Genomic DNA, 11,511 nt, shown 5'->3' with positions numbered 1-11,511 from the left:
TTCCTTCCTTCCTTCCTTCCTTCCTTCCTTCCTTCCTTCCTTCCTTCTTTCCTTCTTTCCTTCCTTCTTTCTTTTTCTTTTTCTTTTTTTGCAATTCTGGGTTAGAACCTGGCGAATAAGATTTAAATCTCAGGAAAAGAGCAAAAAATTAAAAAAAAAATCTACTGCTTTGAAAAATGCCCTAGAAGGATAGCTTTGACAGTGATGATCTTCAGTAGTCTGAAATGAAGACTAGTGTGGAGATAAGTGAGCTATCAAGTCAACAAGTTCCTGAGAGTTCTCTAAGGAAAGGGTATTTGAGAACTGTCTTTACAACTGTAGAACTATGCGCCAGCTGCTGCTATCCTGTGGATTTAATCAGCTGCCCAAGGAATATGTGTGATGTTCAGGTTACTCAAGAACTAGAGAAGAGGTGTTGTCAGGGCAAATTTCAGTGCCTTACTTCTTGAGATTTAGGCACTTCTCTTTCCTTTTTCTTGTTTTGTTCCTGTGGTGTTTTGAGTTGCAGACACTGCAATGTAATGATTCTGTTTGGATTCTTGCAAATCTTTAATTCCCAAAGTTTTGAGAAAGGTTGAATTTGACAATGTGTTGCTATTATTACAGTGCTCATGTGACCAATCCTTCTATTTTTTTTTTTAAAGAAAATCAAATAAATAATACAAATATTTTTTTTAAAATACTGTGAATAAAGTTTGTGCCCTAAGTTCCTACTCCCTTTGGTTCCAACCAGTATTTTAACTAGTGTTGGCGGTTATTGAATATTTTTAGCTCTTTCTAGAGGAGAGTACTGATAGTCACCACTATTTTGTATGTACAGAACTTGGTGGTTAACCTTGGAGTCCAACGCATAATGACAAAAGAGCTTTTTAGATTTATTTAGTTGGTATTCCTTTGATTCATTTTGATTTCTTTTTTAAATTAAAATATAATTATATCACTTCCCTCTTCTCCCCCTTCCTCAATCTCTCTCACATCCTACCCTTACTCACTTTTAAATTCACAATCTCTTCTTCTTTTATTGTTATTATTACATATATACACAGGCATAAATACATTAGGAAAATCTACTAAGTCTGTTTAGTGTTACTTCTCTGTACATGATTTCACTGCTGACCATTTGGCATTGGGTAACCCACTAGGACTTTATCCTTGGGCAAGACTAATGCTCCTACTCTTAGCATTCCTTATGTTATGTCTCTGTCTACTCTGGAGTTCTATGGGATTTCTCCCTTCGATGTTAGCATGTTCTTTATATCATCCTTGTTCAGTTCTTTTCTTAAGCAGCCATGTAGCCTATATAAATAGCATGTTTCATTCCTTCATTCACTCAACAGTAATTAAACTGATGTTTGTTGAGCACCTGCAGAATTCTAGGCCATGAGCATATTAATGAATTAAATTAACAAATAAACATATTCTTACTTTTTGAGTAATTTAATGAAAGAGACTGAACAAATAAATTACATTGTGTGCCTAATGTTGATCAGTTTTTTGGAGGAAAATGAATCAGAAAAGATTTCCAAGGAATTAGAATAGGGTTTTATTTCTAAATGAGGTACCTGTTAAATAACCAAACATCTGAAGACTTAATAGAGTAAGTCATTTGAATATCTAGGCAAGATGAGTCCAAGATCTACAGACTAAAATAGGAATGTGCTTTATATTTTACAGAAAGAATGGGGTAGCTATTGTGCTGTATTGGAGGGATAGGGTAGAGAACAATAGAATACAATAGCATAGCTCTGTGCTCCATGAGACACTAGAAAACAGTTTTCTTGGTCCTATATCCCTGCTTGTTTTGTTTTGTTTTGTTTTGTTTTGAATTGTGAATTTTTCTTCAGTACTTAACTTTTAGCAATCCACTCCCATCTTTCACTCCTCTAACAATTACTAAGTCACCGCATCTCACTCTTATGCTTCTCATTTGCCTGTTCTTTTCATGTTTAATAGTATTTACTTATACCCTTATCATTGATCTGCTGCCAGCCTCTTAGTCTTCATTCAGTATTCCTTTAAGAGCCTTCTGGTACCAGGTATTGCGCTATAGCTATAATAGTCATCAAACTAGAAATGAGCACCCATACATCACTGAGAGGAAGTGACATGCATTCACTGTTGGACCAAAGCCAGGATAGTTCCTGACTTTGTTTCTGACTTCAGTTTGTATTCTCATGTTATACTCTTAAACCACAAGGTGAAGGGCATGGAATTTTATGGAAGAAGGGGGAGATAGAAAGACCTGGAGGGGACAGGAGCTCCAAAAGGAGACCAACAGAGCCCCCCCCCAAAAAAAAAAAACAAACAAACAAACAAAAAAAAAAACTCCTGGGCCCAGGGGGCCCTGCAGAGACTGATGCCCCAAACAAAGACCATGTATGGACTGTAAATCCCCTGCTCAGATGTAGTCCACAGACTCAGTCTCCAAGTGGGTTCTCTAGTAAGGGGAGCAGGGGCTTTCTCCAGAATAAACTCAGTGGCAGGCTCTCTGATCACCTCCCCCTGGGGATGGGTGCAGCCTTACCAATTCACAGAGGAAAACAATGCAGCTAGTCCTGATGAGACCTGATAGGCTAGGATCAGATAGAAGGGGAGGAGGTCCTCCCCATCAATGGAATAGGGTAGGGCCATAGGGAGAGAAGATAGAGAGAGAGGTGGGTGGGATTGGGAGGAAATGAGGGAGGGGCCCCAGCCAAGATACAAAGAGAATAAATTATAATAAATAATAATTAAAAAAAACAGGGACTGCATCTGACATGAATTCAGTGGCTGGCTCTTTGATCACTTCCCCCCATGATGGGGAGCAGCCTTATCAGGCCACATAGGAAGACAATGCAACCAGTCCTGATGAGACCTGATAGGGTAGGGTCAGAGGGAAGGGGCTGAGGACCTCCTCTGTCAGTGGACTTGGGGAGGGGCATGGGAGGAGATGAGGGAGGGAAGGAAGGAAGGGGATGAGGGGGGGGGAATACAGCTGGGATATAAAGTGAATTAACTGTAATTAATAAAAAACTAAATAAATATAAAAATTTTTAAGTAATAATTTTCGAAACAAAAAACATAGACATTCCCATTGGCACATCAATCTATTCCTCATTTAGACTGTCTTCTCTGGTGATTATAAATTATGTCAAGTTGACAATTAAAACTAATGATTTTACATGTTAAGTGCACAATCCACAAACAGAAATAAAGCAAGTGACAGCAAAGAGAAAAAAAAAAAAAAAAAAAAAACACAAGATGAGGTGAGCAAGCAAGCAAGTAGGATTTATATGTGACAAGTAACTTGGAGGCATTTGTGTTTCAGAGGCATATGTTACAACTGACATGTGTAAGCCTTTGTGATCAAGTTGCTAAGGGCAATGACTTACTCTGCTTCAGCTATTTCTTCAGGCCATTCTGCTCCAAGTAGCAAGGTGAAATCCTGTTTGGCAATAGCAGTACAAGCATGCTTTAAGTAAATCACTAAATAAGCCAATAAAATCAGTATCTATTAACTGATCTTCTCTACCTTATTCTACTTCATTGCCTTCACAAAACTCAGAACAACCAAGGGAAGGGAAGTAGTTACTGACATGCCAATGTAATAGGCACTTCAAGAATAAGCAGTGTCCATTCACATGAGAATCAGGGAGCTCCATCCATGAGTGTGAGTGCAAGCTTTCTAGAGGAAAGTGTGTTCCTGAAAAAAAATAAATATATATATAAGTGGAGGTTGGACGTTCAAAGAGGAAAGAAGTTATGACAAAACAAATGGACCAATTGCGGAAATGCTAAAGCAAAACCAAGCAAACAAATGAAAGACCTGAACTGGAAGCGATTTAATGTTTGGAGGACTGAAGTGAAAGTAACTCAGAGGGGCTGGAGAGATGGCTCAGAGGTTAAGAGCACTGGCTGTTCTTCTATAGGTCATGAGTTCAATTCCCAACAACCACATCGTGGCTCACAACTGTCTATACTGAAATCTGGTGCCCTCTTCTGGTGTGCAGGTATACATGCAAACACAATATTGTATTTGTAATAAATAAGAAATCTTAAAACAAAACAAAATATTAAAAAAAAAAAAAAAGAAAGTGACTCAGCATGGGGCTGAACCTAGAGCTTGATGGTGTTGTTCATGGTGTCTTCAGGCCCTATTAAAGTAATTGGTGATTCATTTGTCACCAACCAGCCATTTAAAACATTGACCTGATTATTTATCTATCATTTCCATCATGGAGAACAATGATGTAGGTCAGAGGTAGAGAGTTTGTCCTGTATCCCTAATACCCTAACTTTCCCCCAGCACTGGTGGTGAAGGGGCACCAGTTATTTCCACAGACTATAAAACAGCACATAATGCAAGTTAATGTAGTGTTTTCCTCTGCATCGTTAGATATCAGCCCCTGCTTTATCCTTAATCCCCACTGGTACAGATCTGATTGTACTTGCAACCTAGAAAAGAGATTCTGAGTCTCAGGTCATACCAAATGTTAGGAATGTTCTTCATCCCTTGTCTACCACATGGACCCGTGCTTATCCTTCAGAATTACTGAAGCCATCTTCTGTAAGAGTCATGTGTTAAGATTGAAATAGAGCTTCACTAACTTGTCTGTTCCTGCTTCTGTGTGATTCTTTTATTGGAGTTACTATGTAAATAGTTTGTTTTACTTCTCTGAAAGTGTGAATTCTTTTATAACTTTTGTGGGCTTTTTGTTTTTAGTCAGCACATGTACCTCCTAGCATAACGTCTGTGCCTTAGCTTCATTAAATAAATAGTGGATTTGATTCATATGAAAGAAGACTTGATTAAATTTGACTAATTAGTTTCATGGCCAAGATCTAAATCAAGGCAGTCTGAGCTGGCACTGGCTTTAATAACTTTCTTAACATGGTACTTTGGCAACCACTACCAAACAACCAAAATTGAATTGCTAACCTCAAAAGGAAATCTGTCTGATATTTTAAATTTGTCTTGTTCTTAAAGCATGTTAACCCATTGTTTCTCAGCATACTCACTGGTAGGAGGCATTCCATGTAGACACATCTTCAAATATCAAAATCTGTAGTAAAGATGGTTCCACATGAGTTTGGTGTGCTACATAAGATAGTTCTGTAAATATACATTGATACTACTTTACACATCATGACAACATGGTTGGAGACCAGTCAAGTAATGGACCTTTCTGTAGACATCATGACATTTATACAGGTCACGTGAGACAAGAAGCTTTAGAATAGGCTCAGTCCTAGAAATATAGTGGGTTATGGTAGGTATTTTTGAAACAATGAAGCAGAAGTTTATGAAATGTTTATTGAAAAATTTATTTAGGTATGTATTCTCACAGTAAGTACCTTAATGTTGCTATTTGAATCTTAGTGTACTAAAATTCAAATTGTTTCATACCAGTTTTCTAAGACTTTCTTATAAATTATGTACTTCTCAATTATCTTAGCTGAAATGGCAATTTATTTTTACCTCTATTTTATAGTGTCTTGTGGCTTTCTATTTAATATTCTTTATTCCTTTTCTAAAAACATCCAAGAGCACTTAAAGCCCATTTTGCATACTATAGGGTTTCAAAATGTTGTAAATACACATAAAATTCAATTATTTATCTTCTTTAATAATAATTTGAAGAACTTAATATATATTTTACATGTATATATCTGAAAATATGAAAATCTAAATAATGATATAAATCCAATTGTATATTTGAAGTATTTTACATGATAGAATAACAATGCAATTTTGAAAGCCAGAATTTAACAAAACTTTAAAGATGTTTGGTTATTTATGTTTGTATATTTTGTTTCCTTTGTTTTTATGTGGATGGCGTGTGTGGGTATTTTGCTTTCATATATATGTATCTATCATGTGTGTGCCTGGTGCCTATGAAGTACAGAAGAGGGCTTCAGATCCCCTGATACTTGGTAACAGACGGTTCTGATCTGCCATGAACAGAACCCTGGTCATCTCCAAGAACAACCAGTGTTCTTACCAACTAAGTCATTTCTCCAGCCCTACAAGAAAACTTTTTGATAAGTGAGAATTTGTTATTTCTTCAGAGATAAATTTTGGTCATAACATTTAGTTTCATTGTTAAAGTAGTAATAGATATTTATTTCCCTTACTCTGTTTTAAAACAGGCAATATGTCAGATCTTTGTATTTTAATCAGATGAGGGAGGAAATGTTAATAATAGGCAGGGATGGGAGAACTTAAAATTTATTTTATGTATAATTTTCTTCTCTCACAACATCTCTCACAACATCTTTCTGGGTGTTGAGGGCTTGAATTGTCAGAACACTAATGTTTTGACATTTAAGACACACATACACACTCACTCACACACAAAGCAAAAAGTCACCATACAGAACATGCCATGCAGACACCAGGTTAGGATCAGACTTCCTTCCTTGGCTTGTGTTTAACAGTGTTAGTCGATTTTAGGAGCTGGCTGATGTTTCCTGAGAGGATCTTGTTGTGCTGCCAGGTGCTGAAATCCTGGGTTCAGGTGATGTCCTTACCTCAGTTTCCCAAGGGCCAGAACTACAGGTGCACACTTCAAGCAAGGCACATAAATTTAAATACCAGAAGACACACCAGGTGCTTTACCCTTTAGTCCACTCACATTTAATGTTTACGTATCCGCTTTCTTTGTACTAAGAAATTCATATCACAACATTGAAAAGCACCTGAAGAATAAAAGCTAGGGTCGTAGTAAATCTTGTTAGAATTTGCACTATTATTTTACTATGGTAAGTTGATACATTTTGCCTCTTTCCAGGAAAAGAGTTGATATGAATTCAAATTAATCAACACCTGATCAGGAATATATGTATATCAAAACGGGCTTTGCAGATGTTGTTTGAGGAAGGGCTGATACTTGGGTAAAGTTTGACATTTTTATGTGTTCTTCATTCTTCATATATAGTCTGATCAAAATTGGATGATGATATGATTTATTGGAGTGGGCTCACTTCAATTTGAATTAAAATTTCATTGGAATATGCATATGTTAAGAACTAGAGACGTGTTCTAGAAACTGTGAACTAGAAACAGGAACTAGAAACTGCAGATTAGTCATTACTGTAGTTCTCACATAGGTTTTTCTATACAATATTAATAGGAATTCAACCATGTTAATAGAAATTAAATTTGGAGTTTAATCACACAGATTTTTTTTCTTTTGTATTTGCTCTTTGGCATTGAGAATCTATGTCTTTTTATAGAAACCATGTAGTAAATGAAACTAGGTTTCTGGGAACATGTTCTTTACAGACAGCTTAGTCCTAGTGATCTTCAGAAAGAGAAGCATTGACAGACTTTGTGCCATTGTTGGCATCTATGTAACTGAAAAAAAAACAGCCCACAAAACAGAATTTCAGAACGAATTCATGTCTTAGAATGTTACAGGTCCTTTGTGTTGTTTCTGTTTGGTAATAATCTATTGGACAGCCTCTATTCTCTTAAAACATTTATTTCGTATAACTCTTAATTACTTAATCTTTAACCTTTGTCATTCATAATTTCCCTTTGTTATAATGTCCTCATTTATTTCAGTTTTAACATCATACTGACATTATCTTGGCTGCCTCAGCCATTTTTAAAATCAACAAATAAGTATTTTAAAAGTGTGATCGGTATAAACTTCAACAAAACTGAGAGCCATTTTCTGAAGGAGCAAAATAGCAGTTTGGGACTGCAGAGTGTGACTTCAGACTGAAGTTCAGTTTTAGTGCCAGCTCTCCCACTGAACAGTGAGATGATAACCTATGTCTTAGATTTTGATGGCGACTAGATAACATCTGGGAATTAAGAAACATTGCTTTATAATGCTGTGAGTAGAATTGGAATTTAATAAATTTTATCTAAATCTAGATCAGATTTTCATGTTTTAGAAAATATTTACATTCCTTCAAAATCAGTGACTAAATTGTTGCAGTGGGTTTTTTATATATTAAAATTCTGAGGTAAAGAATTCTAAATTGTCAACACCTGACTGACAGAGGCTTAATGAATAGTGCTCGTGACCAAAGCTCTTCAGTGGCAGGATTATTCTGAGTATCCATGTTGCCTCTTTGACAGTAGAAAGCATTTTTACCAAGGGGAAAATGTCTCTCAGCCTTGCAAAAGAAAATAAAACACATCTTCCTGTAGTACCTTATTATATAAACAGGATTATTTTAGTGTGTTTTCCTCTACAAAGCAGTCTCATTCTTAAGGTAATTAAACACTTTTACATTTTTGAACTATAATCTCTAACCTCTAATCATATGTGGACTTAAATTTTATCTTAACTAGTTTTTAGAGCCATCAGTCTTCTTTTTGCCCATTTTTAGTCAGAAATTTGAAGACTAGAACTTCCTTCAACTGATTTCTCTTCCAACCAGCAACTCTATGCTCACATGATTTCTTAGCAAAGTAGGATTGGTTATGCTTAAAACTGTTTTGTGATTGATGAAGAGCAACATAGTTGTTTTATTAAAAAACAAGATTTCCTGCAAACCTGGCTCTTATCCTAAAGGTGCTTTGTAATATGCATGTAGTTTTACAAAAGAATTAAAAACCGTGGAGGAGAAAAACTTAGGGATCAAGTGCTTGAGTAATTTACTTTTTTTTTTTTTTCAGTATATACAAAGATTTTACATGCATGTCTATCTGTGCATTCCCTGGAGATCAGAAGGGGGATAGGAGGTACACAGTTGTTAGGTACTGTGTGGGTGCTAGGAGCTGAATCTGGGTCCTGCTAGAAAGGCTAGTAAGTGCTGACTCATCTCTCTAGCTCCTGGTGTCATGTCTTTTTCTAAATTTGATTTATTTTCAAAGATTACTTTTTTAGAGCATAGCTTTATCTTTGAAATTGACATATTACCCAGTGTCCCTATCCATCTCTTTTGATTAATTTTGTTTAAACGTCTATTTTATTACAAATTAGGATGGCTACTCCAGCTTGCTTCATGTGTCCATTTGCCTGGAAAACCTTTTTCCAGCCCTTTACCCTGAGGTAGTGTCTGTCTTTGTTCCAGAGGTGTGTTTCTTGAATGCAGCAGAATGTTAGATCCTGTTTCCACAGAATGTTGGATCCTGTTTCGCAACCATTCTGTTAGTCTGTGTCTTTTTCTCTTTTTTATTATAATTTATTACAATTTATTCAATTTGTATCCTGGCTGTAGTCTCCTCCCTTGTCTCCTCCCAATCCCACCCTTTTTCCCTGTTCTCCCTCTATGGCCCTCCCCTAGTCCACTAATAGTGGAGGTTCTCCTCCCTTTCTATCTGACCCTACCCTATCAGGTCTTATCAGGCTGGATGCATTGTCTTCCTCTGTGGCCTGGCAAGGCCACAGACACCCAGGGGGAGGTGATCAGAAAGCCTGTCAGTGAGTTGTTGCCAGAGAAATCCCCTCCTCCCCTTACTAGGGACCCAGCTTGGATGCTAAATCAATAAGTTACATCTGAGCCAAGGTTTTAGGTCCTCTCCATGCATTGTCCTTGGTTAGGGTATCAGTCTCTGCTGGGGCCCCGGGGCTCAGTTTTTGTTGTTGCTGTTATTTTCTTTGTTTTTTGTTTGTTTGGTTGGTTTTGGCTCTGTTGGTCTCCTTTTAGAGATCCTGTCCCCACCAAGTGTTTCTATCTCCCCCTTCATTCATAAGATTCCCTGCACTCTGCCCAAAGTTTTGCTATAAGTCTTAGCCTCTACTTTGATAATTTGATCAGTAGAGTCTTTCAGAGGCCGTCTGTGGCAGGCTCCTGTCCTGTTCCCTGTTTTCTCCTGCTTCCAATATCTATTGCATTTGTCCTTCTGAATGAGGATTGAGCATCTTCCCTTTGCTCTTCCTTGTTGTTTAGCTTCTTTAGGAGTATAGATTTTAGTATGTTAGTCTGTGTCTTTTTATTGGAGAGTTGAGTCCATTGATGTTGATAGATATTAGTGACCAATATTTGTTAGTTCCTTTTATTGTAGAGTTGGTGGTGATTGTGTGTTTGCATGCTTGTTTTCGTTTGCTTTTTTTATTGTGAAGGTGTCTTTATCCTGTGTTTTCTTGGGTATAGTTGATCTCATTGGGTTGTAGTTTTCCTTGCAGTATCTTTTGTAGGGCTGAATTGCTGCGTATATATTGCTGAAATTTAGTTTATGTCAGGGAATATTTTGTTTTCTCCATCTATGTTGATTGAAAGTTTTGCTGGGTATAGTAGTCTGTGTTGGCATCTGTGGTCTCTTATTGTCTACATGATATCTGCCCAAGTTCTTCTGGCTTTCAAAGTCTCTGTTGAGAAGTCTGGGGTGATTTTGATAGGTCTGCCTTTATATGTTGTCAACTTGACACAGAATCTTCTCATTTTATGCCAAGGAAAAACAATAATGAGGCCATAATTCATCTAGCTATGAAGCTATGTCATATACAACCGCAAATTTTAAGGTAGGTAACATTGTCCCTTGAGGAATACTTAAACTTTTATTGTTTCATGACTTACTGAGATAAAAACTGTTGAAACTATCTCAAATCTACATTACATTATGTATTAAAGAAATAAACAAAATACAGATGTTGCTTAATGTCTATCTATATATTCACAAACATGTTTTTAACAAAGTAGGAAAAAAATACCCATGTCAGTTACACTCCACATTTCTTCAGCTGGTTATGTGGTCTTAGTTAGTACTCATAGCTATTTCCCTCTCCTACCCATTCTGTGTTTCCTCCAAGAATATAGCTTCAGTGAGTACATCAGTCTTGGTTTTGTTCCCGGAGAAGCGATCCATACCTTCCTTCATCATGAAGGGTTTAGCTCCTTTGTTATCTTGCCTGGATTAGATTGTTGTCATTTCCCATTGGCTTTAATCATAGGATATGGTAACATCAAAAAACCCTAAACTCTGGACATAATCTTCCATGCTTCCATTTTTATCAACCACCCTTCCTGACACTGTTATTTGGAGGGTGGGTTGGTTGGTTGGTTGGTTGGTTGGTTGGTTTAATGTTTTTATTTTGTTTTGTTGTGTTGTGTTTTCTTTTTGCCTGTTGGCTTAAGGGCCTCAGATGGCCAAAGTGGCCAGGGGAAGTCTGAGCTTCCAGTTGAATGGAATGTTTGCTATATCTCCACTCAGGGACACTCTTCTATCTGGAATCAAAAGTGCTAGGCCAGCAGACGTTAAGAAAAACTTAAGCAAAATTTTCATAGTCATTAGTGGTGATAATGAGTAGAACTATTACCGTTTCAGTCCCTTCATTCCTGGACTCATGAATCCTGGCAATAATAGAAACTGTACCATATATTGGATGCTAATTCAAAGCATATACTACTTTATAAAGAACTTTGCCTCAGTCTTCCAGGCTACTAACACACTGGTGCTTTAACAGTGTCTTCAAAACTTATTCTATCCATTCTCTCCGACAAGCTGTCTCAGAATGGGGAGCATGTTATGACCAGAAGGTTCCATGAGCTTGGGCCCCCTGTTGCACTTCTCTGGTGTGAAGTGACGTCCTTGGTCAAAAGAAATCCTTTGTGGAATTCCGGGTGCTGGAT

General features: G+C 37.0%; 1 long non-coding RNA gene across 3 annotated transcripts in view; it reads left to right on the top strand.

Moving 5' to 3' along the window:
* Positions 1–11,511, top strand: part of LOC129671406 (uncharacterized) — a 147,152-nt gene that overhangs the window by 112,534 nt on the left and 23,107 nt on the right. The window lies entirely within an intron of this gene.

This window comes from Psammomys obesus, unplaced genomic scaffold (genome assembly GCF_907164565.1).
Source record: "Psammomys obesus unplaced genomic scaffold, mPsaObe1.curated_primary_1811, whole genome shotgun sequence".
NCBI lineage: Eukaryota > Metazoa > Chordata > Mammalia > Rodentia > Muridae > Psammomys > Psammomys obesus.
This window is presented reverse-complemented; position numbering and strand designations above follow the sequence as displayed.